Source organism: Silene latifolia, chromosome 7, assembly GCF_048544455.1.
Source record: "Silene latifolia isolate original U9 population chromosome 7, ASM4854445v1, whole genome shotgun sequence".
NCBI lineage: Eukaryota > Viridiplantae > Streptophyta > Magnoliopsida > Caryophyllales > Caryophyllaceae > Silene > Silene latifolia.
In genome coordinates, this window is record NC_133532.1 from 8,416,145 (window position 1) to 8,443,207 (window position 27,063).

General features: G+C 40.9%; 1 long non-coding RNA gene across 1 annotated transcript; it reads left to right on the plus strand.

Moving 5' to 3' along the window:
• The first annotated feature begins 3,876 nt into the window (after window positions 1–3,876).
• Window positions 3,877–8,389, plus strand: LOC141591609 (uncharacterized). Its single transcript, XR_012520940.1, has 4 exons — window positions 3,877–4,173; window positions 5,465–5,679; window positions 5,903–6,268; window positions 7,708–8,389. It is a non-coding gene; the product is annotated as an uncharacterized LOC141591609 (long non-coding RNA).
• Window positions 8,390–27,063: the final 18,674 nt, after the last annotated feature.

Here is a 27,063-nt window from a genome sequence, read left to right on the forward strand (position 1 = left end):
CATGTATTAAGTTTATGCACAAATAAAAGATAAATCAGAATATAAGTACTCCCTCCATCTCAATTAAATAAAACCTTTAAATAAAATACGTCTCACAATGAATAAAAAGTAAACAAATGATTGAGACGGAGGAAATATATGCTAAACATGTCCATGCGATATATGGGGTAGTTTCTAATTAAATCAAGTAGTTCATACGTCTCAATCTATTTAGGTTTGATTAAAAATATCTCAGGTAAAAGATATATCAATACTCGATAGGGGAAGATGTAAATAAATAGCTCAAATTTACACCTATCCTAATAGAATCCAAATACATAATGCTACTACAACTTCAGCGCATGCTTATTTAACCCTGTATTGATAGTATTCAGTATTCTAATTGTGAGTCTCATCATCTATCTACCTTATCTACCTTATATTAGAATCAATTTGAACATGGATGAACAATATTAAAAAATCGAACACACGTACAAAAGGATAATAAAGGTAAAAAAATAAAGAAAAGTCTTACAAATAATCAAGTGAAAACACGAAAATTGGTTTACCTTTTACAGAAATAATGCCTGTCTTTTTAACCTTTGTTATTCTAGATCCCCCATGATTATAACTGTGGAACAAAAAAACATGCATTAGTATCATAATAACTGTACAAAAGCTACAAAATTATTACGAAAAATAAATTGTGCATCATGTATTATTTATAATGGGGCATGTAATTGATAAATTGTTCACAATCAACATAGCAAGGAAGTTAAAGACATTAAAGTTTCAAGCAATTAAACGTAAGCAGTAAGCTGCAAAAAAAAAAAAAAAAACATAAGCCGTAAAAAGACTGATCTCTCCGAAGTCTTATACCTTTATATATATACACATATATGAACCACTATGAAGTTGTTTGAAGCATACTAAAACTCTTGTTTTTATTATTATTTAATTTTATGGAAATTGGTCTTATCTTCTGATTATAATCTATCTTTTAGTTTTTAGTTTTATTTGAATATGTTTATATTATTTTTTTATGAGAAATTGTATATATTATCTTTTGTTTTAGGTAGCTCACAAATATTGGAGACTCTGTAATCGCTCGAAAAAAGCTTCCTTTATTAATATAGATAGATATAGATTGAATAGAGAATATGGCTAAACTAGGAAGGCAATTAAGGATTGCCATATATACACAAATATGGTGTGGAAAGAATTATAGCTAGCAACTATTATGGGATTTGCAACGGCTCTTTTCCAAGAATGGGGCAACAGCTATATTCCGTGTTTTATATTGACAATTGATAACTTGAGATACGGAATATTTTGGAAAGATCGAAATTATTTGGAATTAAAAATAGAATTTGTGTATTTCGATCTTGTAGAGTCATTATAACTTTATAAGCATAAAATAAATCCAAAAATATATTTCTAGCACCGATAATAGTTTCTCAACGGATATAATCGTATAATAAGATTTATCTTAAATTGTTTTACACGTTAGAAATAAACTAGACTCTCTTCTTCGTATATATGAGTGCAGCTAACCAAGTGGTGTTAGTCCAGTGGTAGTCAGGTTAAACCTTGAAGCTTGCAGAAGTGCAGGAGTTGAGAGGTCCCGGGTTCGACTACCAGCTGGGGTGATGATCACTTGGCCACTGTAGCCCCCGAAGGGGTGGCTTACATGGTCCATGTGGTGGTGCGGGAATGCATGGACCCGGGGGGATTCAACCCCTCGTCATCAAAAAATTTTGAGGATGATCCGGGGTATTCACGGGTACCCGGCTAGTTTGTACATGGATTTTTCTTGATTTTTTAATATATTCTTACATTTAACCAAAAAAAATATATGGGTGCAGCTCTGGCCCGATAATGTAATCTTATCACTTCACAGGCTCAAAACCGTCTTGTCTTCCGTAGGTATATATTCTTCCAACATAACTCATAAGAAACGTTACGTTGACTCAATCAAAACGCTAACAATGGCATTATAGACAAATACGTTTAGTAATAACAAAAAATAAAAGATGCCACAAAACTAATCACATAACAAAACGGCATAATTAAACACGTTGTCTTCAACTACTAATCGATCACCCTCAATTCCTCAAATGCCAAGTCAACTCACCCACACATCATCACCGGAGCTGCTAACCACACCGTCTTCTTCGAAAAAACCGTCTCCAAATGTCCGCGAAGTCGCTGGAGGAACAACCGCGAACGTATTCGTGGTATGTTGTTGTTGTCCCTGCGGTATGGCCGACTGTCTAGTCAAAGTATCGGTAAATTTGTTACGTCGGGTATGGAGGCAGCGGCGACCTAAGATGACGGTGGCAAAGGCGAAGAAGGGACCGTCTCTTGAGCAAGGTAGCGGTCGTGGTGGTGGTGGGGTTGTGGAGGGTTCGGGGGGTGTGAGTTGTGGGGTCCATGGTGAGGGGTATTTTGAGGAATTGTCGGATGTGGCGATGAGGGAGTTCGATAAGGGGAGGGAGGTATCGGGTGATGGATTGATGTCGGGCGAGTTGGATGGTCAATTGTGGGATCAGTTTAATGATACCGGGTTTTGGAGGACGGTTTCTCAAAGACACACTACTTGATTCTAGTTATTGCGAATGTTTTGGTTAATATTGAATTCTCGGTGCTAGCTATGCTCCAATATTTGTCTGCTCTATTTATATGTTGTGTATGAGAACGAAGACGACATAAAATATTTGTGAAAAATATTGAAAATTGTATTGGCTTGTGATGGGGTTGGGTTAGGGTTTTGTATGTAATTATTAGAATGAATCCAAATTGATTCACATAATGTCATAAGGTGTTAATACAAAAGTGCATGATAACATAAATGTTGCAAACTTTGCTTGTGTATCAAATATAAGTCAACTAATGATTTGATGTACTTGTGACTTTGTGAGTTGTGGTACGGAGTATTACTTATTTGTCAATGTGTACCACCATTATTATTATATGCCCAATTCATTTTATCATGTGCATGATTGATCGGAGGTAGTAATAACAAATAGAAAAATTACTGCGTCATCTTGGAGGACGACCTTCCTACATTTAAAGGAGAATTTGCAATAAGTAAGTACTTATTATTCTCGCATCCGGCACGGGTAAGCCTGGCCCAACTCTACTCGGTCTGACAGTATTATCAGGTCAACATTTGAGAGGCTAGTTCGGCCCACTCAATATGGCATGTCCGGCATATAAAAAACTATTCGGGCTTGGTTACGCCAAGGTATGATTCCCGATTCCAAACTCATACCCATATTGTAAATGAAATATATTATATAATTAGTTGATTAAATTTTTATTTTCATGGATTTATATGTTAAAATTATTATTTAAAGTATTGAATTTTACATATTTCAACTTTAATTCGGTTTTAAACCCATACCGCTTACAATTGAAACAAACACAAGGTATGAGGAATGGAGTTCCAACACCATACCACCCAGGTATGATTCCCGATTCCAAACTCATACCCATGCGCGAAACAAATACCTCCTTATACTCAAAAGAAATACAAATATTATTCTTAAACTTCACAATCTTTTGAAAATAAAATATTTTATTTTGGAAATTAGGATATACTTGCGATACTTCCAATGAGTAATGAACCAATGATACTTAAAGTCAGCTTCCATCACCATCGTGAAGAACTAATCAAAAACGCGCCATCTTCATGATTTAAACAACGAGAAAAAGAAAAAAAGAAAAAAAAAAAAGGAACTGAGCAAAAATAGGATAAAAAATAGTCGTGTCTTTATTTGCTGATTGTTTCGGAGTAGACCCGGTAAAATTGACCTGATTTGAGTGACCCGCCTTGAATCTGAACTAGCCCCAAGTCTGAATTGACTCGACCGGAATGTTTATTATTGTATTAATATCTATGAATAACTTTATAATAGAGGACCCGATCCCGGAATAACCTGATTCATCCGAAATTGTCCCAACCTGAGTCCGACCTGATCGACCCGTTTGCCAGATCTATTTCGGAGACAATCGCCCCAAATACTTGTCTAGGCGGGTTTATATCCATTTATCGTAAAACGGAGCTTTTACTAACCACTTTTGGCGCCATCTCATTCGATTTGTTGCGGTCTATCTTCTCTCCTAGGGTTTCAATGTTCCAACTTCCATTCATCATCGTTTGATTATCGATTTCTCTAATTATTCGCGGAGGTAAGTGTTAATTTCCGTTGATTGTGCTATAACACTTGTAAATTATCGCATGATTCTGTCTACTTTAACTCGAATTACTAATTTTCTGTCAAGTATGTATTGATTTTGATTTCAATTGGATAATATGGTTATGCGTAGATGAAATGGTTATAATTAATTGAAGAAAATATCTTAATTTTGAACTATGGTTTATGTAATCGCGGTGATTTTTCCGGGTTTATGTAATCGCGCTGAGTTTAAAGATGGGAGGAAAGCGAGAAATTAGGAGAAATGTTATCTATCTTCTCTTTTCGTGACGGAAATTTATGTTAGTTTAATTATTTTTAAGAGAAATGAGATGGCGGAAAAGAGAAGGTAGATAGCATTGGTCATTAATTAGAGTAGGCGAAATTGAGGCCACTCGAGGGAGGTAGCATTCAAGAGTAGAAAGACGCTTGTGACGGTTTTTGTAGTGTTTGTCTCGAGGCATTTTTTAAAATTTTGATCCACAATAGTAATTCATTTTGTTTATTAGATATAAGATGGTGAAAGTTTACATCTAATATTCTAATTGGTGCTGTTTTTATTGTTATCAGGTGGCTGGGCGTTTTAATCTTTATTCTTGATTTAAATTCTAAGTTTTTATAAAAGAAATCCGGACTTGGATTTTAAAACTTATAAGTTGACCTGACTTTTGTATTATATTTCACTTCCCTTTTGCTTTTCACTTTTTTTTTTCGCATTTTGAGGTGCGTTCACCCATGAACGGTTCTAAAGGATGATTCATGTCAGCCGACCCCAAATCATTTTGGGACTTAGGGTCTGATGTTGTTGTTGTTGTTGTTGTTGTTGTATTTTGGAATGGTAATGATCTTACTGAATGCTTTATTTGTTGTGGAGTTTTTTCGGCATTAATGTACGAATATCTTTGCTTTAAACTTGGTGCGGTGCTTGTGTTAGTCACAGGTTTTTAGTTTTCAGTCGATAAATTGCTATAGCATTTCCATGTATGCCAAGAGAACTACGGGGTATATTTCAAATAGATAAGCGGAGCTTCACAGCAAACTGTGAATTTGCCCTAGTTTTATGCAATTATGTTTTCTGGTACTTTGGAAGAATGCTATAGCTATTGTTGTTAATTTTTAGTGTATGTTGCTGCAGAAAAATGGTTGTATGTTTTTACCTGATGTATATTTGAAAATTGAGGAGCAGTGAGATGAGTCACGTATGTCATGTTGACGAGTTTAACTATATATTTAGGTTGAGGTAATAGCACTTTTAATAACAATTGCAATTACTTGTACATGGCTAGGAGCAGTGGTTGATACAGTCGAATGCGTCAAACGGATAATGGTAACAATCATGTAGTCTAAGTTCTTTGTAAAGCTCAGAAAAGGCAACCAAACGTTCTGTACATTTGAATTTATGAGTGTGTGCAAGATGTTAACATCTCAATGATGAGGACGGTAGAACTCTATGTTGGTGTATCTGTTCTGCTAGCACAGTGGTGAAATTTCCAAATTGTCTGTATGTACTCCTCTTTTCACATTTTCTTTTCTATATTTTCGCATTTTGAGGTGTGCGTTCACCCATGGATGGTTCTAAAGGATGATTCATGTCATCCGACCCCAAATCATTTTGGGATTAAGGCTCTGATGTTGTTGTTGTTGTTGTTGTTGTCGTCTGTATGTAATCCTCTTTGGTGCTCGCTGAAATCAATTGTATCATAACAACATTTTTACAACTTCAGAGTGCAGACTATGTCTTCCTTTCGTATTGCCATCTTTGAGCTGTGAGAAGGTACAATAATCTATATTAAAGAGCATGCAAGGACGGAAGGGCAGACTGTTTCCTCGCAACTCTCTTATGTCTGATATTGGTTCTGAAGTAAGGAGAGGATTGAAAATTGTAATAGCGATTTGCGATTTGCAATTTTGTCTAGGATGATGGAGCGTCTGAACACAAATACCTACCATAGTGTCTTGATTCCTTCACAACCTTGGATGAGATCCATTTTTTCAAGAACAGGACATTGGTCTCGTGTGCTACAGTGCCTGACTGAGCATAACATCGGCATTACATCAACTGATCAACTCATGGCATGACATTTTTGAAGGTCAGACTTTCCCTTAATTGTCATAAAAAAAATATTGCCACTTATGTGCTCATCAATGAAGTTGATGTTCTTTTTTCTTCCTTTCGACTTCTATTGGAAATGACATTGTACAGAACTAATCATTTTAACAATCTATGTAAGTTATGTGTTAAAATTTCATCTATTTTTACAGTTACTTCTGGTTGCATAGTTGGGAATGGATGTTTAATAGATTGTTTTTATGTCTTGAAAAGCATTATAATAAAGCAAAAGAAGTCTTGGTTTGTTGATGAGTTCTGTTCCGGTTCTTTTCTGAATTCTGTCTACCTCGTCCCTATACTTCATAACATGAAGAGTAGGAGGCAACAGTGTAGGCAGCGGAGATGCAGTATCTTTCTTCCCTGGAAATTGAATCTTTAGTATCTGACCCCTTTTTCATTGGAGGCCTTAGTTTTCATGAAAAGAGACCTTAATTATTTAAGCTGATCTATTCTAGATTTCTAATAGGAATAAATATAATAGTTGGGCCTCAACCATCACCTTAAGGTTTTGGTTGAGAACTTGGGATCGTTCATCTATCATGGTATCAGAGCCAGCGTGACCAAAGGTCGCGGGTTCAAATCCTGGCAGCCTCCAATAACTCACGAAGTGGAATTTCAGCACATGGTTTGGAGCACATGGTTTGAGGGAGCCTGTGCAATAACCACTCGTCAAGCCCAATAGGCATTCGAGTGAGGGGGTGTAATAGGAATAAATATAATAGTTGGGCCTCAACCATCACCTTAAGGTTTTGATTTCCCTCATTAATAGTTTAAAAGTATAAAGCTTAGCGCTTATTGGTGTCACTGATCCTGCTTCATGATCCGGATTTTGTTATTCATTTCGCAACAGCAATCTAGATTAGTTTGAGACTTGGAGGAGTATAATCAGCAGGAAATAGAACTTAGATACCCTCCTGTTGACAAGCTCATAGGGATTATGGCTTAACTCTTAAGCAATGGATAGCGACTTTTGCTCAAGTTGCATCAAATTCTAATGATATGAACGTTCGTGCTCACATCACATTTAGTCATTTGTTTGCCAGGTTAAAGACTTAAAGTTGTCTTTACTATTAACTATTAGGTGGATGCTGGGATTTTGATACAGGTTTCGAAAAATGCTAATTGGTAGAAAGTTTTCCGTTTGAGAAATGCCATTTGTAGTTACTCCCAACTCCCAAAGAGATCATAGAATTACTTGATTCATCATTTTTAGTTTGTCAAAGAACATGCACCTTGCGTATATGGCTGTCGATTACGTAACTGTACATTTAGGCGGTTCTACCTCGTACATTAAATTCTGGTGTATACGGTTATCATGATTCCTTAGCTTTATATGGTGTTTATCAGAGTTCTGTTGCATGTCTTACCCATCAAACTGTTAGTGGGCCTAAATGGATCATGTACTGCTTAATTTCGCAGATGCTTGTATTGTTTGGAGATGTTGATCCATTGACTGTCAGATGATTTCTATATATATTCTGGAAGATGATAGATGGGAATCTAGCATAAGAGCTAATATGGGTAAGGACGAAGCCACGAAGGTGTTTCTCGTATATATTAAGGTTGTGTTTGGATCTGTGTTACTCAGACACGCCGACATGTCGGGCACGGCTATTTGGGGTGAATTTTCCTGTTTTGTGGTCTAAATTGAAGTGTCGAAGTGTCATGTCGTGTCGGTCACCGACACGTGTCGAACACCGACACGTGTCTGACACGCGACACGACACGACAGTTAAGTGAAGTGTTGGAGTAACATAGGTTTGGATAGCGTAAGTGGAGGGAAGGAAAGGGAGTGGAGGGGAAGGAGGGAAGGGAAAGGGAGAGAAGGGAAGGGGAGGGGGAATGGGGTGAGTGTTTGGATACAATTTCCCTCCAAATCTTGCCTATTGTGGAGAGATTTTGATTAGGCTTGGAGGAGGGAAATTGGATCCCTCCAAATCTCTCCCCCTCCATTTTCCTCCACCCTTGTTTGCTATCCAAACAAAGGATTTTAAATTCTCTACTCTCCCTCCATTTCTTTTCCCTCCAAATCCCTCAATTCAAACACACCTGTATGTTTCGGTCAAATGCAAATAACTTCGAATCTAATAAGTCGGTTCTATGAGTTTTGCGTCAACTTCATCTTGTTATTTTCACGATACTAATAGTTTTCCTGAATAACTTCTAGTGATTGATACTGATGTTTGAGAAAGCTAATGAAAATGTAGGGCTCTAAACTTCTAATCAATTAATTGTACGAGTTTTGCGCCTACGTCATCTTGTTATTTTCATGGTACTAATAGTTTCCTTGAATAATGTCTACTGATTGATATAAATGTCTGTCAAAGCTGATGAAAATGTAGGGTTGATATTTTGATGGTCTTAATTCGGCCGTCATTGCCCTTTGGAGTCCCTCATATACCTAGCTTGCACGGTGAGTTCAATACTTTTCGTAATTGAGTAATGATCATCTTTAAATCCGTTCTTAATTTAGTTTGAAAATTGTTCATTGCCTCTCAATCGGGAAAAAAGATCAGTTTTTTTGTTCCGATTTGGGACTTTTCGGACTGAGGTGATTTCCGTTATGGACTTACTAGAACTGGGATAATTATTATTGATTTACGAGCTCATAGATGGAAAATTGGGTGGATAGATAGTAGAGGTAGAGGACGGAGAAATGAAGTTACATTACTAGAAAAACACAGTTTACCGACTGTAAAGTTCTGGCCTCGACACAAACATCCAGCGTTATATAGACTTTTAGCAGATATGCATCGTCTGATCCTTAACAGCCGCAATTTTTATGTTTGGACATTAATTTTTTTTTTTTTTCTCAACCGATATCAGTTCTCAACCGACTGTTGTTACAGCATTGGGAAACTGATACTACTATTTGCTGGTTTACTGGTCAGTAATTCCTTTTCTCAACCGATATCAGTTATTACTGACTGTTTTTTCAGTCGTTAATTGCAGCGTTTCAGGTAATTCTCAACCGATATCAGTTATTATCGACTGTTTTTTTTGCAGTCGTTAATTGCAGCGTTTCAGGTAATGTTGTTATACACTCCCCTACGAAATTTGATACCGGAAATGGGAGACCTGGTACTACTAATTGTCGGTTATACAACTTCTGGAGTTTCTGGTTGAGCTTTATTCAATCATATGCAGCATGTTAGATGGCACAGTACAGTAGTACTCTTGAATTTAGATGTACAGTACTGTCGGTATTATGAGATGGGCCCAACGGCCCTACAATAAGTCATTCGGGTCCAAAACATGCGTAAAACGTCCAGTCAAAATAATACGGACTACTCCTTACTTTTTAGTTATTTTACAGCCCAAGCTATGAAACAGACCGTTTTGCTTGTGAACTCTCACGGTCCCCCTTCCACTTAACCTTCCCACTTGCTCCTTGTGAGATGTTACAAGCTTGTGACGGAATTGTTGTCAAAATCCCGATTCGATCCTACGATTCTACGATTTTACGATCTGAAAATGCTTGACCGATCCTGGATCATACGATTCTATCATGGTTGTAGAATCTTACGATCCTAATCATCTGAAAATTTCTGGAGGTAGAATCATAATACGATTCTACGATCTTACGATCCTGCGATTCGATTTCATAGTAAAAAAAAATTAATATATATTTTTATATAATGACATCGTAAAACTCAAATTTCGAGTAAGTTGTAGGAACACGTTCATATAATAATATTAAAATAATTAATTATCAATATTTTATGGATAAATATTAATAAAAAAGTATTTTGATCTTCAATGATATGTTTTTACCAAATAAAAAACTATAATTGGTGAGTTTGTAGAATCTTACGATTCTACGATCCGATTCTACCGATTCGATCCTACCTTCCCCATCGATCCAAAGTAGAATCCCGATCCTGGCAACATTGCCGTCACAAATGAAATATGAAAAATTTGGAAGCTCATTCATTCATCCATCGCAAATTTAACATGGAATGTAAATGGTATTTAATTTGGTTAGTTATTAGTGATAAAGCGTCATCCCGTGGTGTTGAAAATCATTATTAATAATCTAAACCTAGCAAAACGGATCAATCGGGTTAGATTTAGTTATGCCATTTTGGGTTTGCAGAAATTCAGATCAGATGGTGTGGGGTTGCGTCATTTCGAGTCTCTTAATTTCGAGTAGTTCTTTAGGGATAATAACCAATGCCTAACAGTAAGTATTTCGGGCAATCGGCTGAGTTAAATTGGATCGGGCCAGATCAAGTTACGAGTAAACTTCAATTTTGTAGTCCAGCTGGATAGGGTTACTCGAGTCGGACGGATTAATTATGCCATATATGCACTAAACTAGCTTTCCGCATTTTAGTACTTGTACTTTGTATTGTCATTTTCTTCAATAAAAAAATTGTCGGTAGCATTCTCAAAGGCCAAAAGCATACATCTAGCCTTTCTATTTAGGTTAATATAGCAATTAGCATGAATCGAACTTATAACATGATGAACGTGTTACGTGTACAATATAATACACACTTAACGTAAACATGCTGTAATGCTACCAATCATTTTGTAATCTTAGTTTTCACTCTTTTTAGGTATTTCCCTTTTTCTTTTAATGAAATTGACTTGCTTTTTTGTTAACTTGGGAAATGGAATTTGCATAAAGCAAAGGAAAATAATATTAAAAAAAGGGTATATAATTATATATAAATAAGAAACAAGTAGTCTTGATTAAGACACTATATCTATCTTAAATTTAAGACAGATTAAATATTACCTTACATGGTTATATAAGATAAATTTTTTATTTTTCTAATACATTATGTTTATTTTATTATTTATTACACATGGTATTTCACCCATCTTTATCTTAAAACGGATATATCTATCTTAAATCAGAATTTGCGAATAAGTAAATAAAGTAAAGAGCACTAGAATTAGAGGGGTATGTTTCGTGGGGAGCTGTCATTTAAGTGGCTCGTGACAAAACCTGACAAAGCAACTTAAATGATTAAAACGGCCCACCTAAGTATTTTTTCTTAATTAAATTAGTAAATCCTATAAATGTTTTGTTGATAATTGAGAAAAAAAGCTGTACCGTACCACAAAGGAGAGCATCTATGAAAAAAATGAGGATGCACCGACGGAAACCTTCATTTTCTACAAGAATTGTAAACATTTATTTGCTCTTTCAATCATGTAATATTCATTGCTTGAAATTGTGACGGTAACGATGATAAAAAATAAAAAAGAATGAGAGAAGATTGAAACTACGTTGAAATATATATCTCTCTGCTAACCAAACAAGTAGACCTAGTAAAATTGGTCTGATCTAAATGACCTGATTATTCGTACTCGACCCGACACCCGAATTGCGGATATGAGCTTGACCCGTAACCCGGACTTACCCTACCTAATTAATATAATCCAATTTAAATGTTTATTATTGCACACATTAATAAATAACTTGATAATACTCATGAATACGTAAGAGAACTGGTTAGAGGTTGTTCTACCTTAATCAGAGATCTCATGTTCGAACCCTAAAAATACAGTCGTGTTAAAACTTATGAAGGAAAGTTTTACCACCCTAATAGTTCTATCGGACTTGAATCCTAAGTCAAGACTTGACGAATTAACAATATTTGATAATGATGTTAATTGGGGTGATTAAAAAGTCATCTTGAATATGTTATGTTAATCCTATTCAATCTTCTAACTTAATTAAGCTAGCTAGATTGTCAATAAGCTAGACCAATTCAACTACTAGAGTATTAGTTAACTAATGATGATAAGTCCAAAACCGTTTTAAACTCATACTATTAATCACACTCAATTTGTTCCACTTGTCATTTAGTAGTTCGTCTCCTCTCATTTCCTTGATCTTTGTACCAAAACTAAAGGACAACAATTGACCGGGACGGACAGTAGTTAATTAATGATGATAAGTCCAAAACCGTTCTAAACTCCTACTTAATCATTCTCCACCTAGCTAGATAGCTTAATTAAGGTTTTTATAAACGTGTCATTGTGTGTGAATAATGTGATCATTAAGGGTTTAATGCTTTATTATTCTTCATTCAATTATTTTTGTCACGTACTCGTGAAAAAAAAGTCACCAAAAATAATGCTTTTGGCTGCTAGCTTCTTAACCATGGTTAAAGATTAAAGAATACTTTTACTGTATTATTACTTTATTTTTATTGAGAGAGACAATGAGAAAAGAGACTTACGTCCTTCCGGCAGGAAATTAGTCACCGTCAAACCTTTGCCCTTTTCACAAGCGTTTCACGTTTTTTTATCATAAAAAAAGAAATTTACCTCTTGTCATATGGAAGATATTTTTATTTTAATAATGGTTTTAATAGTTGTGCAAATAATAAGAAATGTTATAACTTACTCGTAATAAGTGAATTTGATTTTGTATTCCTTACACATAGGGGCGGATCCAGGATTTAATGCATGTGATGGGATTCAAACCCGGGTTAATAGGTGGAAAACAAAGCTTTTACCATTGAACCGGCAAATGTTTATTATACATTTAATGGAATAATATTTACTTATCTACTAATCAACAATAATTAGGGTAGGAAAAATCCTCTTTTAAATCGTATTTTTTATTTTTGAGATAGCGGCCGCCACCCTTTTACTACCAGGTGGGTCCGCCCCTGAGTATACACATTGTTTTGTCCTTGTAACAATTTTCACACGAAAAGAATGGTTATCCAATTTTACTTTGGTTAATCAAAATTCGAATAATTATATTTCGATGACAATATAATGTGAATATATCGGTGATGATAGGGTGGGCATATGTCCCCTTAGACACTTTCGCGTAGACTTGACAAATGGACTGATCAGATCGAATTTGTGTCGGGTCCATTCACGTTCGGGGTCGGGGTCTTCAGGTTGACATGAATTCAGGCTGGGTCGGATCGAGTCAGGTCATTTCGCGGGCGAGTCATTTTCGAAAATCAACTTATATATGGAGATAATGCTAAATATGCGATAACAAAATATTTAGGTCAGATTGAATAAGATCGGGTCAATTCGGATTTTGAGTTCAAGTCGATTCGATTGCCATGTCGACCCCCACCCTTGTGATCATCAAACCAACTAGCTATTGACCATGTGTCTTTTGGGTTGAACACAACCATGCCGAACTCAATTGGGTATAATTGAACTAAATTAAACTGGAGTGAATTGAATAAGCTGAATAAAGTTGAAATATAGAAATAAATTGAATAAACAAATTAAACTGGAGTGAGTTGACTAAACATATTGAAGTGAATGAATTTAAACTTCAATGAAATGAGTTAAAATAAATTAAAGTGAGCTGAATAAAACAAATCCCCTACAACGTTTTGTGTGGTGACATTACATAGTCAACTTAATCTCTTGTCAACTTATTGTTTTACTTATTAATTGCACGTTTAAGTAGAACCGTAGAAGTAAGTTGTCATTTAAAAATATGCAAAGTAAAATAACAAACATGTAATATCGTCGTGTGTAACGGATCTTTATCCCTCTACAATAGGTATTCCCTCTGTCCCTATCATTTGTTGTCCATGTCCTATTCTATTTTTTGGGTTGTTCCGGGTGTAATTGCAGAGCAAGTATAGTTACCACCCGTGGCTTGTTGAATGATGTCTTGAGTTTGATTCTCCTTCGGTCTTAATCGTTCCTCTCGGCCTCTCCTGCAACAATGAACGAACTGAGGGCTTGGCTTTGTGCCAAGCGTACTCACTCCGACGCTCAAGTTAGTAAACTTAAAGGATAAGTTGTTATTTGGCTGAATGTATATTGTAGAGAGATAAGGAAGATGTTACCAGATGAATAGTGTATTTAGGTTTAGTTGTGGATTTCTTGGGGTCCTTCCTCAATGAAGGTTGAGAAGTATTTATAGGCTTTCACCTTTTGTCACGTAGTGGCCAAGTGGCCAAGTGGCTAGCAGGTGGAAAGACTAATCTACCCCTCGGCCGAGGGACCTATGGCAGGCCGGCGGGCCCCGTTGACTCACCGCCGAGGGGTCTTGGATGTGAGTACGCGGGTATGTGTCCCGGCTGGCAGGTTGCCATGCCGAGACCAGTGACAGCCGATGGGTCGACGGCTAGGGCATAATAAGTCGTTGACTTGCTGTGGATATCTTTGACCTTGCTCAATATGTTGACTTGGTCAGCGGTGCAGAATATGCCCCATCAATTTGCCCCCAGCGTAGTCTATGCCGTGGTATGGGCTCCGATGTATGCTTGAGCGTATATTCTGCGCAATTTGTAAAAAATTTCCTGCATCGGCTTCTTCTGCGGCGGCTTCTTTTACCTCGGCCCGGTCTTTCTTAGGCCGTACCATATCCCCCCTCCACATGGATGTGTAAAGGGCATCCGATGTGGAAAAGGAACCGACGCCGGCCGAGACCAGGGGTTGAGAGAGACGGTTGTTTTTGATTGCCCCCGACCGCGCTACTTAACTTGGTTGATCATGTTGCTTGCGGAGAGCAGATGCTTGGGAATTTGTTGAGGAAGGTGAATAGGCGGAGAGATATGAATAGGCGTGTTGAAGACGCTTGGTCACTGTTGCATTGATTGACGTCTAACTGTTGCAACGATTGACATCCCGTGGTTGCATGTCCGACACGTGTCTGCACGCTGATTGGTTGACGCTTCATGGGCTGTTCTCTGATTGGTCCTTCTTCATGGGCTTTTCCCTATAAATAGGGCAGTTATCCCGTGAAATTGGCCACCAATTTCTTTCTCCAAAATTTTCTTCTCTCTAAACTTTCAAAGGCTTCTTTGTCTTCTAATTTTCAGAGTTGTTATTCCGGCGAGTATTTTTCTTCAAGGTAAACAAACAAATTTCTTCTTTTTATTTTGTTAAATAATTATTGCTATTATGTCTTCTGCTGACGCCGGGACTAGCACTTCTGTGCCGGAGGGTTCCCCTTCGCGTCTTGATGGGGAGGGGATACTAGACGCCATCCCGATAAGGTTTGGTGGCCCTAGGTTTCCTTCTCCCGTGGCCGATCCACCAACTTTGGGGGACGGGAGGATGAGGGCGACGATGCTTTGATGAGGATGAGGGGACTCCTTCGATGGTGGGAGGTCTGTCTATCCCGGATCATGGCGAGCCCCGCACGACCGGTCTTGACCGTGCTTGGTCCCATAAGTTCGCCGATTGTTCCGGCGAGACACTTTTCGGAGGCCATTTCTCCTTCGGTGAGGGGTACAAGATCGTTATCCCTAAGAAGGGTCAGGCGGTCTGTTGCCCTCCACCGGGTCACACCGGCGTGTACCTCAGGCATCTGGAGTATGGGCTGCGGTTTCCTCTGAATAAATACGTCATGGCCATCATCAAAGCTATGAACGTCGCTGTGGCTCAACTTCATCCGCTGGCCATGAGGACGGTAGTTGGCTTTGTGTGGCTCTGTCTCTTTAGGGGGGAGATCCCGACAGTCAACTTATTCCGCCGACTTCATAGTCTTCGGCCGTCAATTGCCGGTAAAGTGGGGTGGTACAGCGTACAAACGGAGCCAGGCTATGTCTCCGTGAACAAGCTTACTTCTTGCAAAGACTGGCAACGGCGGTGGGTGTACGTCCAAGTGCCGGAGGACTACCCATTGCCCCGGTCTTTCCAGAGCCCTGTTTACTTGCGGTGTGAGAACCGGGAAGAGTATGAGGAGTGTACCTCCCGGGGTAAAGTTAAAATGGACGCTTCGATGGTCCCTCTTACTGAGGACGAGAAGCGGGCGATGCAACTGTTTGATGCTGAGAAGGGATGGCTGCCCCCGACTCAGATCATTCTTCAGGATGAGCCGCTCTGCCATGTCGGTCTCATACCGGCCCTCATCCAGGGTGAGTGGGGTCGGTGTGAGGCCCATCTTTGCCTGTTATGCTCCTGTTTTAAGAGCTATGTTTTATTTCTCATGTAATTCTTGTTTGGTTTCTTGCAGACCGGTTTGGCCAGGATCTGTCCGAGAGTACCTTGAAGAGGTTAGGCCTTGACAAGGACGGGAAGGTCGTTGAGCAGCATCCTACGGCTGAAAAAAGTGATCGTAGACCGGCTCCCAACGAGCTTATGGACAAGCAGCTGAAGTCACTAGATCTGACGGCGGCCCAAGCGCGGGTTCTAGGTGGCGTGCCGAAGAGAGCAAAGAAGGCAGCGTCCAGGCTGGCGAAGGCGTCTGGGTCGACTCCCTCTTCGACCCCAGTGGTTCAGAAGGAGCCTGTGGAGGTCATTGATATTACTGGGGGGTCGGTGACCGTTGCTAAGGAGCCACCGCTTGCTTCCACCGTTGCCGGGGAGAAGAGGAAAGAGCCACCGTCTGCTTCCACCGTTGCCGGGGAGAAAACTGACTCAGCCGGCCCTCGAACGAAGAGGGTCCAAACTGGTACGGATCTAACTTGTGGTTCGGATTTAGCTGGTTCGCTGGACATCCCAGATGACCGGCTTTCTGATGTGTCAATGCAAGGTGACATGGATGCTCTGTGTAAATTTTTTGTAGATCCTCCCTCGGCAACCGCCGTTCTTGCGAACGGCAATCGGGGAAGCGACAGAAGGCTATTGAGAAGGCGGGTGACAGAAATGTCATCGTTGACTCCTCGGCTCGAAGATTCCGCCTCCGAGCTTGTGGCGGAGGGTGTGAAATTGTATAAGAGGTCAAGCGAAATGGACCCAACAAGCCGGCTCCTACATCACGGAGCAGGAGAAAACCATGGCCCAAGCTGCGCCGCTGATTGCGAAGCTTAAACTTGACCTCTCTGCCGCAAGGGGGGAAGCCGCGAAGGCTAAGCTGGATCTCTTCGCTGCCAAGAAGCGCGTGGAAGAATTTGAGAAGTCGCTAGCGGCCGAGAGGGCCAAGGTTGAGGAAGCTGATGCCGCCACTGCCAAGATGATGGAGGAGCGGGACAGGTACAAGGATGGTTATGACGCCGTGGTTGCCAAGGGGGAAAAGTGGAAGGATCTGTTCGACAACCAGGCGGAGGTGCTCAGGGACGCGCAGGCTACTGATATACGATTAATTTACTTCTAATTCCTTCTTTCTTTTATGCATACCGACTCATAACGAGTCGGTTTCGGGTGTTTTTCTTTGCTTTTTGTGCCCAATGCCCGTACTTGTTACCTTGTGCATCCTTTTGTAGGAAACGACCCGAGTATGGAGAAATTGGGGCAAGAAAGGCACCCCATTGCCTTTACATGAAGAAGAGGTGAAGAAATGAAGACTGTGTGTTTTGCCGGCAGACCGGCAGCCGGTCTAGCCGCCGGCAAAACACACCCCAGAGAATCACTCAAGAAATTTGAAGAAAAGCTGAAGAAGGTGCTTTGTCTTTGGCAGTGGCGACCGCCCACCGGTAAAGCACAACAAGTGGAATTAAAAGAAGAATTGAAGGAAAAACGAGCTTGGCCTCGCTGCCGGTAGAGCACCGGCGGCGGTGAACCGGCATTTCACACATCAACAAGGAAGAGGAAGTCCTGAAGAAGGTGTTTTGCCGGCGGGCGAATGGCCCACCGGAAAACACGGATGCCAGCAATTTTAAATCCTTGCGGTTTTGCCGGTAGGAGCACACGGCTGCTGCACCGCACCGCATTACGCAATGACGCGAATTTGGGCTTTTCTTCCTCTTTTCTTCCTAATCTTGTAAAAGCCTATAAATACCCCCTCTTAAACCCTTTTTAACACACAACCCTAGATCCAGAATTTTTACCCTTTCAAGCTTAAAACTTTCTTAATCTCTTTGTTAATCTTTCTTTAATTAGAGAAGTTCTTCAATCAATTAGTGATTGAATTTGGGTTTGTAAGAAGATTGAAGGATTTCCTTCTTTATTATTTCTATCCAAGTTCCTCTTTCACTATTTTGTTGGTATTAATTCTCTACCTATTCTCATTTGTTTACATTTTTGTTCATCTTTTATGTTTGTTGATTGTTTATGTTAAAATTGTTGGTGTTGTTGTTTGTTGTTGTTAATTTCATCATTGTTCATCTTTTCATTGTTCTTCTTTCCTTTGTTTCTCTTTCATTTGTTCATCCTTGGGTATTTGTCCTCAAAGACTTAATCTTTGAGTTGATTTGGTTAAAGATTGTGTCTTTAGGTTTAATCACTCTTGTCATTAGATTAAATCATCTTTCCTTACACCTATTGTTAGATTGTTGCATGTTTAGTAGTGAATTTCATCTTCCCACCATGTTTGTGACCAAAGTTTCCATCTTTATTGTTTATTTTGCAATTAGGACCATGATTAGTGAGTAGTCCTCCACTAGGGCTCGGTTTGACCCAACATGAGTAATTTCATTAATTGAATTTCACAAAGGCTAATTATTTGGGGAAATTGGTGAGGGTAGATTAGAGGAATGACTTGGTTTATGGGTTGACTTTTGGGTAGTGTCGACTTACGACCCTTGACCACCAACGAGAGTTGGTTAGGTTGTGATTTGGATACCCTTGATTTGACCCTATTGTTGACCTTGGTTGAGACCGAAAGGGAGAATCGGGGTAGTGTGGACAGCGGGCCGCCCACGGGGGCGCTTGGGAGTGAAGGGGCTCGAAAACAAGCGTTTGCATTTTGTAAGGAGTCGCCACCAATTTTTGTGGGAAATTGGAACCGTTCGAATACCTCGTGTCATGTCAAGACACAAAGTAGTGACATGAACACTAAGCAATCGTTACCCTTAGCATTCTATGTCTAGAATGACTCTCGTGGATGCCAATGAACACGGGTGCTCACGGAGATCTGGAGTAAGGGGTGAGGGTACGTATTAGGAAGCTCTTTTGATCGAACACCTAATCCCGCCCGCCTCGATAGCGGCCTCTACTAATGATTAGGGAAATTATTCGTACTCGATATATCGTCGGCTATATGCATGCAATGCAACATCCATAGATTAATCATAGCATGTGAGAATTAGGCTAAGTCGGTTGACACGTAATTAGCATACAATTGGGTCGAAGTAGGATTTAATGTTGATTTACATGTGAAAGCATACAAATAATAAAAGAAATAATTGAAAATTACAATAATGAAAATTACATTAATTACATTGGAACAGGCGATTTATGTCGAAAATACCGCTAAAACGGATAATTTGGGAAAAAAGAATAAAAGAATAAAAACAAAGAAATACGAACAAGTCAGAAGGTGATAATACGATTATTAGTTGATTAATACGCAGCTAATTAAACTAGGTCAAGGCAGAAAAGGAATTCAGGGACAAAATTCACCCTGGAACAGGCGCAGCAGAAACTGCGCCCTCTGGAAGAGGCGCAGCAGACGCTGCGTCTGTTCTAAGGGTGAGTTTTGGCTGTGAAGCCGGAACTGCAATCCGTTAATGTTATTTGTTAATTTAATGGATTGATTACGATTTTTAGACTCGGATGAAAGTGATTAATGAATTGTTTTACATATGATTGGGTCATAAAAACAGTAAAACATGGATGAGACAAAATTAAAGACAGATTAAACATGTGAAGGGTCGATGTTAATGAACGAACCAAACAAGCGAATAATTAACTAAACATGATGAATTGATGGCGGATTAGCAATGAACACGATAAAAAAATATATCAACAATGAATCCCAGAAACTCAATATGAACGAATTGAATCCCTAGAACTCGAATTGAATATTAGTGACGAAAACCCGCAAATATGAATTACTCGGGATTTAAGTCGGATTAGATGAATTAAACATGTGAATGAATGATGGTTAATGTACATATGAATTATTAAACTATCATGTGAACGAATTAACAGACGAACAAAACAAAAGAAATAAATTTGATACGAATTGCAAGAGGACGGAGGAAGAAGAAAGAAGCAGGAACTGCGGCAGCCTCACAAAGAGGCGCGGCAGGTGCTGCGCTCCTTTGAAGAGGCGCAGCGATTCTTTGCGTCTTTTCTCGACGTCGCCTCACTGGAAATCCGCAAAAACAGGTTTTAAAGACGGTTTTAGAAATCGATTTTAATGGGGTACTTTCGACATAAATCTTACAATTGTTATACAATAATTAAATACAATAAATAAAAGAGAGATTAATACACCCTCAGACTTACATGTTGACGGAACGAGAAGAACTAAGAAGATCGATTAGTGAATGCTCGACGCGAACGCAAGGAAAGAGTGCCCTCGTAAGAGGAAAACGATTGATTAATTAAATTGATTGAGTGTAGTGGTCAAATTGGTCGGTCATGCAACGGAGAGGCTGGTACCCGGAAAGATCCGAGCTTACGTGGTCGGAAGTCCAAGCACGTAGGCGCCAATTAGTAAGAACGAAGTCTAGAATGCAAAGGGAGAAGAGAAGGGCGGACACTCGCGTCAGAAATATGAGGAACGAAAGCTCCTATTTATACTAATCACGTGAAGGAATAGGGTTTCGGAGACTCTTTGGAAGTGAATCCCCGAAAGATATAAAAAAGATACGTAAATCATGCAAAGAAGGGCCTGGGAAGAGGCGCAAAGCTAACGCGTCTCTTGGAAGAGGCGCGACTCTTGCCTGTTCCCGGAGGTTTCCTCCCGCTAAGAAAGATTTCCGCGTTTTAGTTATGGTAGGACGGATTTATTCGATTATCTTTTAAATATTACGGGATATTATTTGCCAAAAGATAAAATTTAATGAATATGGAATAGAAATATCCTAACATTCCGAACATTCCGACTCGAGATTTAACAACTATCGAGAAAATGGAGACGGTTTTTGACCCGACTCAGAATGTACTCTAATTATTGCCAAAACGACCGTATCGGCACGTAGATGACAACTAAGAGGTTGACATTTATATTTGAGCAATCACTTGACGATAATCTTACGAAATGTCACTAATCGTTCCGCGAATCAAACATGCGGCCCAATCATCACTTTGGGTGGTTTGCGAGGGTGCGGCTTGAGGTGTCTCTGAGCCCCCACTTTGACCGAGGCTTGGACAAGGCGAAAGTCAAAGTATAGCCATCAGGTCAATCGAAGATTACAACTGACGACTATGGCGACGCGAGGCGCTCAAGGGGTCCGAGCCAAGGACCCGTCGTCGGGAACATTTTAGAGTCTGTCGACTATCGGGGAGGGTCGCTTAAAGTCCATTAGACTACGTAAGGAGGCTCGCCAGCCATAAGAAGAGACCATACCTGAGACTTAATCGAACTTCGCGGGAAATAAGAGATATTGAAAACAGCAGGACGTCGGTAGAAACTGCTGGGGAAAATCCGCTTGCGTCAGTCTCGAGCGAATTCTTGTTGGGGACATATCGACGACGAGGAACATCTTGATCGTCGTAGGGGAAACTTCGAATGAGCAAGATCTTGCAAAAATACTATCTGCGGATAAAATGATTTGACGACCGGGAACATCCGAATCGTCATGAAAGAAAGTCTCGAAATGAGCGATCTTTGCAAAATACTCTTGCGCCCGGACAAAATGGTTGAGCAATATCACAAATCTTTAACAAAGGGATAAAATGAACTCGGACAATACTGCGAAATATTGTCGCACTGGATAAAATGCGGGCCGGAACGAAAGGAAATCGTCGAAACGGACCAAAGTGATAAAATGTCATCGAGGAACTAAAGATAGCTTTGTTTCAAATCATGGTAGGAGGCCGGGAACATCCGGTCGTTCTCGGGGTATACGACGGCGATGGAGCATTACGAGCGGCTGTCGGAGGAGGAGAGGGCCATGATTGAGCGCGGAGCGTTTGGTCCTCTGGTTCAGGTTTGGAGGGATATCGTGAAGAGGAAGTTGCGGGCCAACCTTAGCTTGGTTCGCGCTTTCTTGGATCGATTCTGGGATACGACTTCCACATTTCACCTGCCTTTTGGTGAGGTGGGAGTCACCTTGGAGGACTAGGGCATGATTTCGTGCAGGTGCGGGATCGAGGAGATGGTGTGGCCGAGGCGGCATGAGGGCGGACTCGGCCGAGGCGAGGAGGTTGATTGGCTGGAACTTGTCGCCGAAGGTGTTGCGGTGCGGGTTTGGTACCCAGTACCTATGTTCGAGATTACTTCGCGGGGAAGACCCCGTTATCGGTGGTGATCGATGGGAGGGAGACGGCTCCTCCTCCTTGTACAAAACCCGAGCGAGGGCTCGTCGTGGCTTTGGTGGTTCTTGTCTTCGATTTACCTCGGAGACAAGGGCGAGAGGTCACGTCGAAGCTTCTCCCTTTCTTTCGACCCGAGTTCCTTAGGGCGTTGGGACCGGGTCACTCACTGGTTTTGCGGTCCTCATCCGCTTTATGAGGGCCATGGTTCGCCCAGGCCGATGGAGAAGGGGACTTCTCCCGGCGCCGTCGGACCCGGGCCTTTGGAGGTATGAACCTTCCTTTGGATCAACGTAAATTCCTTTCTTTTATCAAAGATCGTCATTGACCATTCTGTTTCACAGGCGTGGGTGTACTCTTACTTTCCGGACCTCGCGCCCAAGAGGACGGAGCCGTTGGAGAGGGCCTATCCCGTGGTGAGGGATTGGGTCATGTGCCGGACGAAGAGCAAGCGTTCTTCTCACAACGTCTACCGGCGGGACGTGAACGCCCTTCACCGAGAAGCGCGTGAGTATCCCATTTGTATTCATTCACATCTTCTCATATTTTGTTTTCAATTGATCATAGGAATGACCTTTGCCTTCATATTGTCACAGTGGGTGCCCAGACCTTGGGCGGAGTACGCTGGAGCGCCTCCCTTTGTTGCTGAGACCCTTCGTCCTAGGAGTTCGAGTCGGCTGCTGTTGTGGACGTCGATGGGTCCTGTATGGTATCTGGGCGAGCGGTTAGCTCGTCAGTGCTTTCGGGGTGCGTTGACGGTTCCCGTCGATCCTCCTAGGACGATGTTTAGGGAGCCTTCTGAGGCTGAGAGGGAGGCGGACTTGGCCGGTGTCGGTGGCGACGACCTTCTTCTCCCTGACGAGGATTACTCAGCGTTCCTTTACGGGAGATTGGCCTATTGGCCGGTAGTGGTGAGTATCCTTTGTTTTCTTGTTGATTTGATTTTGAAAATTACGACGAAGGATCATCGATTAACGAGAGTTGTTTGTCTTTTCAGGAGGTTGAGGCGGCGGGCATCGAGCCCCCAGAGTACCCCGAGACCCTCGAGTACACTGACGCTACTGGGAGGACGACGATCTCCGAGCTGCGTGATTTTGACGTAGCTGTGACGGATGCTGGCCTAGATGACTGGCAGCATCTGATTCGGAGGGTGAGCTCCCATTTTGCATGGTTTTCGTGTAAGAACACGTTTGACTGAATTTGTTTAATTTGTTGAGAGTTTCCTTTTGAAATGCAGGTCGCGCCATCTCGGTTCGTGGCACTATGGAGGGTGGCCAACCGGCTACGAGCTACGGCCATTGAGGCACTCGTCGGCGGTCGAGGTCGTCAGGTATGAACCTTTATACCCATTTTTCGATCTTCTTTTTTTTTGATTTTTTGGTTTTCCAATTGAGTTGATTGACATGAGCCAATTCGTTGCTGTTTGCAGGGTGACAGCGAGTCAGGACGAGAGTTGGCCCAGGCTCGGGAGGAGACGGCTCGCCTGTCGAGGGAGCTTGAGTTTCGGGATGCCGAGATCGCCGCTCTGATGGCGAGAGTTGCTGAGTTGGAGGGCGCCCAGCAGTAGCTTGTGTAGTTTTTTAGATTTGATTTTGAAACATTTTTGGACTCGGTTTGGGGCGCAAGCCCCGCTTTTCTTGGATTTTGGATTTGGTGGGCGCAAGCCCCGGTTTGTACATTTGGATTTGTTCGGGCGCAAGCCCCTAGTTTGCTCGTACATTTGCTTTTTGTTGTATATATGATGGCCTGAGTGCCTTTCTTTCTTTGGTTGTTTGTTTGTACTGCAGTTAGTTCTTGAACAGTTTGGTAGATAACGGTTTATGCCGTTATCTTTGCCGAAATTTACATGGAAAATCACGCGATTCATACATTTTATATACACATAAGGCCTTAATTAGCGCACAATGAGACTCAAAAGAAACGCAAAAATGCAAAAATTTTGCCGGAAATGACCGGAAAATGACCGGACGGTAGGGAGGGTTACCCCCGAAAAAAAAAGAAAAATAGAAATTCATAAGTTAGAAAATGTAGAAAAAGAAATTAAGAAAATGAAATAAATATATAAATGTTTGAATAATAAAAAGAATTAAATGGACAATTAAATATACAAATGTGATAAAATGGCGAAAATGTCAATGTCGCCTCGAAATGCGTGCCCGCGAAATTCCAAAACATGGTAAACTTCCGTAGTTTACCAAAATAAAATCCCATAGGAATAGGAAATCACGCGTGTTATAGAATTAGGAAAGATCCAAACGCGGAAATCACATGAGTGAGCCTGGGGAAGAGGCGCGCATGAGCCGCGTCCCTTTGAAGAGGCGCGGCAGTCTTTCGCGCTTGTTCCCAACGGGGTTTGTTCGACGGATTTTTGAAACAAAGAAATTAGTATAAATAGAAATCGCCGGCTTTGAATCATATAATTCTTCCGTCTTTTCTTCGTCGCTTCTCCTAAAACTCCTAAAATAAATTTTCAAGAGAAAATTATCATCATGAATACTTTGGAGGTTCGCTTGAAGGAATGGACTAATGAGTTTTCGAACACGGAAAAGCACGACATGGGTGCTTATAATCTTGGGTCTTTATTGAGTTTGAAACTCATCAAGGTAGTGAAACCGTTCTTAGATGCTTGCCTTGATTATTGGGATCCAAATTATCATGTATTCGCCTTTCCAGGAGGTGATATTTGTCCTTTTCCGGAGGAAATTGCTGCTATTGGCGGGTGGGACCCCGAACACTTACCTGCCATCCCTTCTACTGCTCAAGGGTATAAGAGTAAGTTCAGAGATTTGCTTGGACTGACTAGGCTCGAGGTAGATCGTCTTGTTACCGCGAAAGGCGTGCGGATGTTGGATTTTATAGACCGATTCATCAACAGGGCCGACCCTACTGTCTCTTATGTTGCTAGAAGGAGAGCATTTGGCTTCTGTTTGTTGCATGTGTATGTCTTTCAGGGACATGTTGATGAGGACTTGAGAGGTGATCCTCGCCTTTTGAGCCTTATTGAGCAAATGGAGCTGCGCAGGAGCCCAGCTTGTCTGTGCTTAGGGGAGATCATTTTGGGTTTGGATAATAGGAAATCCAACCGCGATCTGCCGTTCTTGGGAAGTCCCGTTATCCTACAGGTAAAAGACACGTTTTTTTTTTTTTTTTTTTTTTTTTTTTTTTTTTTTTTTTTTTTTTTTTTTTCTTTTTTTTTTTTTTTCTTTTGGTGTCTAATACCTGTCTTGGTAGGTTTGGCTCATGGAACGGCTCCGATTGCTTGAGCCCCCAGTTCGTGCACTTTCCTATCATGCCCGTATGATTTCGATGAGGACACGGTTGTACATGGTGGACTTCACCCGGGTCTGTGACTATTGGAAGAACAAGCTGAAGACTGATGACGACCCTTTGATCAGGTGGGTTGTACCGTGGTGGCACCTCAAGTCTGTCACTGGGGTGTCTTCTTTAGATCCCACTAGGTCCGTGCGCATCCCTGGATTGGAGTTTATGGTGTGCATCTTCCCTGAGAGATTGATGAGGCAAGTTGGGTTGAAGCAGATGATCCCGAGGCTCGACACCGTCCCGCAGACTGCTATGGCGTTGACTACCGAGAGCCGAAGGGAGTGGGCTATGAAATGGGCCCAGAGAAACATGTGGTTCCTGAGCTTCTCCTCCAATGCTTTGTGGGTGTCGGACTCTTATCTGAGGTGGAGGAAGGCTGCAACTTCGGAAGAGCGCGAAAGACTGAGGAAGCGCGAGCCCGTTGATTACAAGGTGCGCGAGGGAGAGAAAGAGAAAGAGAAGCATCTGACCGAAGGAGAAGAAGAAGCCGGCTTTCAAGTCATTCATCCTTCGAAGAAATCAAAGACTACTCCCCGCCGCAGAGATGGTGGTTGGCAAGAATGGGAGAGTCAGGCCTCGAGAAAGACCGTTGGTGATTAGGTCTGAAGTGGTGCAAGAGCGCCCGGCTCGAGGTCGTGACAAGAAATATGACAAGAACGACAAGGGCAAGGGAAAGATGGAGGAATAGCCCAAGTCTTAGTTATTATTATTTGATTATTATTATTATTGTTGCAATAAAAAGGAGGGATTTTTAGAATCCTAGCCTATTTATTTGTCGTACTATTATTATTAGAAATTGAATGAAATAAAAGAGGTTAAATGGTTATGAAACCGTTGGCATTTTCATTAATTATTCTTGTCGAATTTCAGATGCGATGCAAATGTCCTTCTATTTACATTTATTTTATATATAATGGCGGGTTGAATCCGGTGAAGGATTGCCTACGTATTCACTTAAAGAAAGCGAAATCAAACCCTTGCGCGTAGTTCGAGTAAATGTAAAAGAATAATTGTTCGAAGCAAGAGCTTGTAATGAACATAGAAAACAAGCATGAGCTTTACTTACTCTGGAGGTGCGAATTCAGTTTGTTTGATGATATGAGGATGACAAGTTTGCCAAGATGCAAGAGCATAGTGACATTCAAATAGGCCAGGGGCCGTTTATTTAGTGCCACAAGAGCGACACTTAGGTTTACGCGAGGCGCGTTTCTGTTCTATCCTAGGCATAGTATCGTTTCAGTTGGTCGAGATTTGTGGGGTTTGAAAACTCATTTCCATCCAGGTCTGTGATTCTAACCGCACCCCCTGGGAGTATGGATTTGACTAGATATGGTCCGGCCCAATTAGGTTTGAATTTCCCTCTCGGGTCGACAGGTAAAAGAGCTCTAACCGATTTGAGAACTAAATCTCCTTCTTTGATGTTTCTTGGCCTAACTCTTTTGTTGAAAGCTCGTTTGATACGTGCTTGAT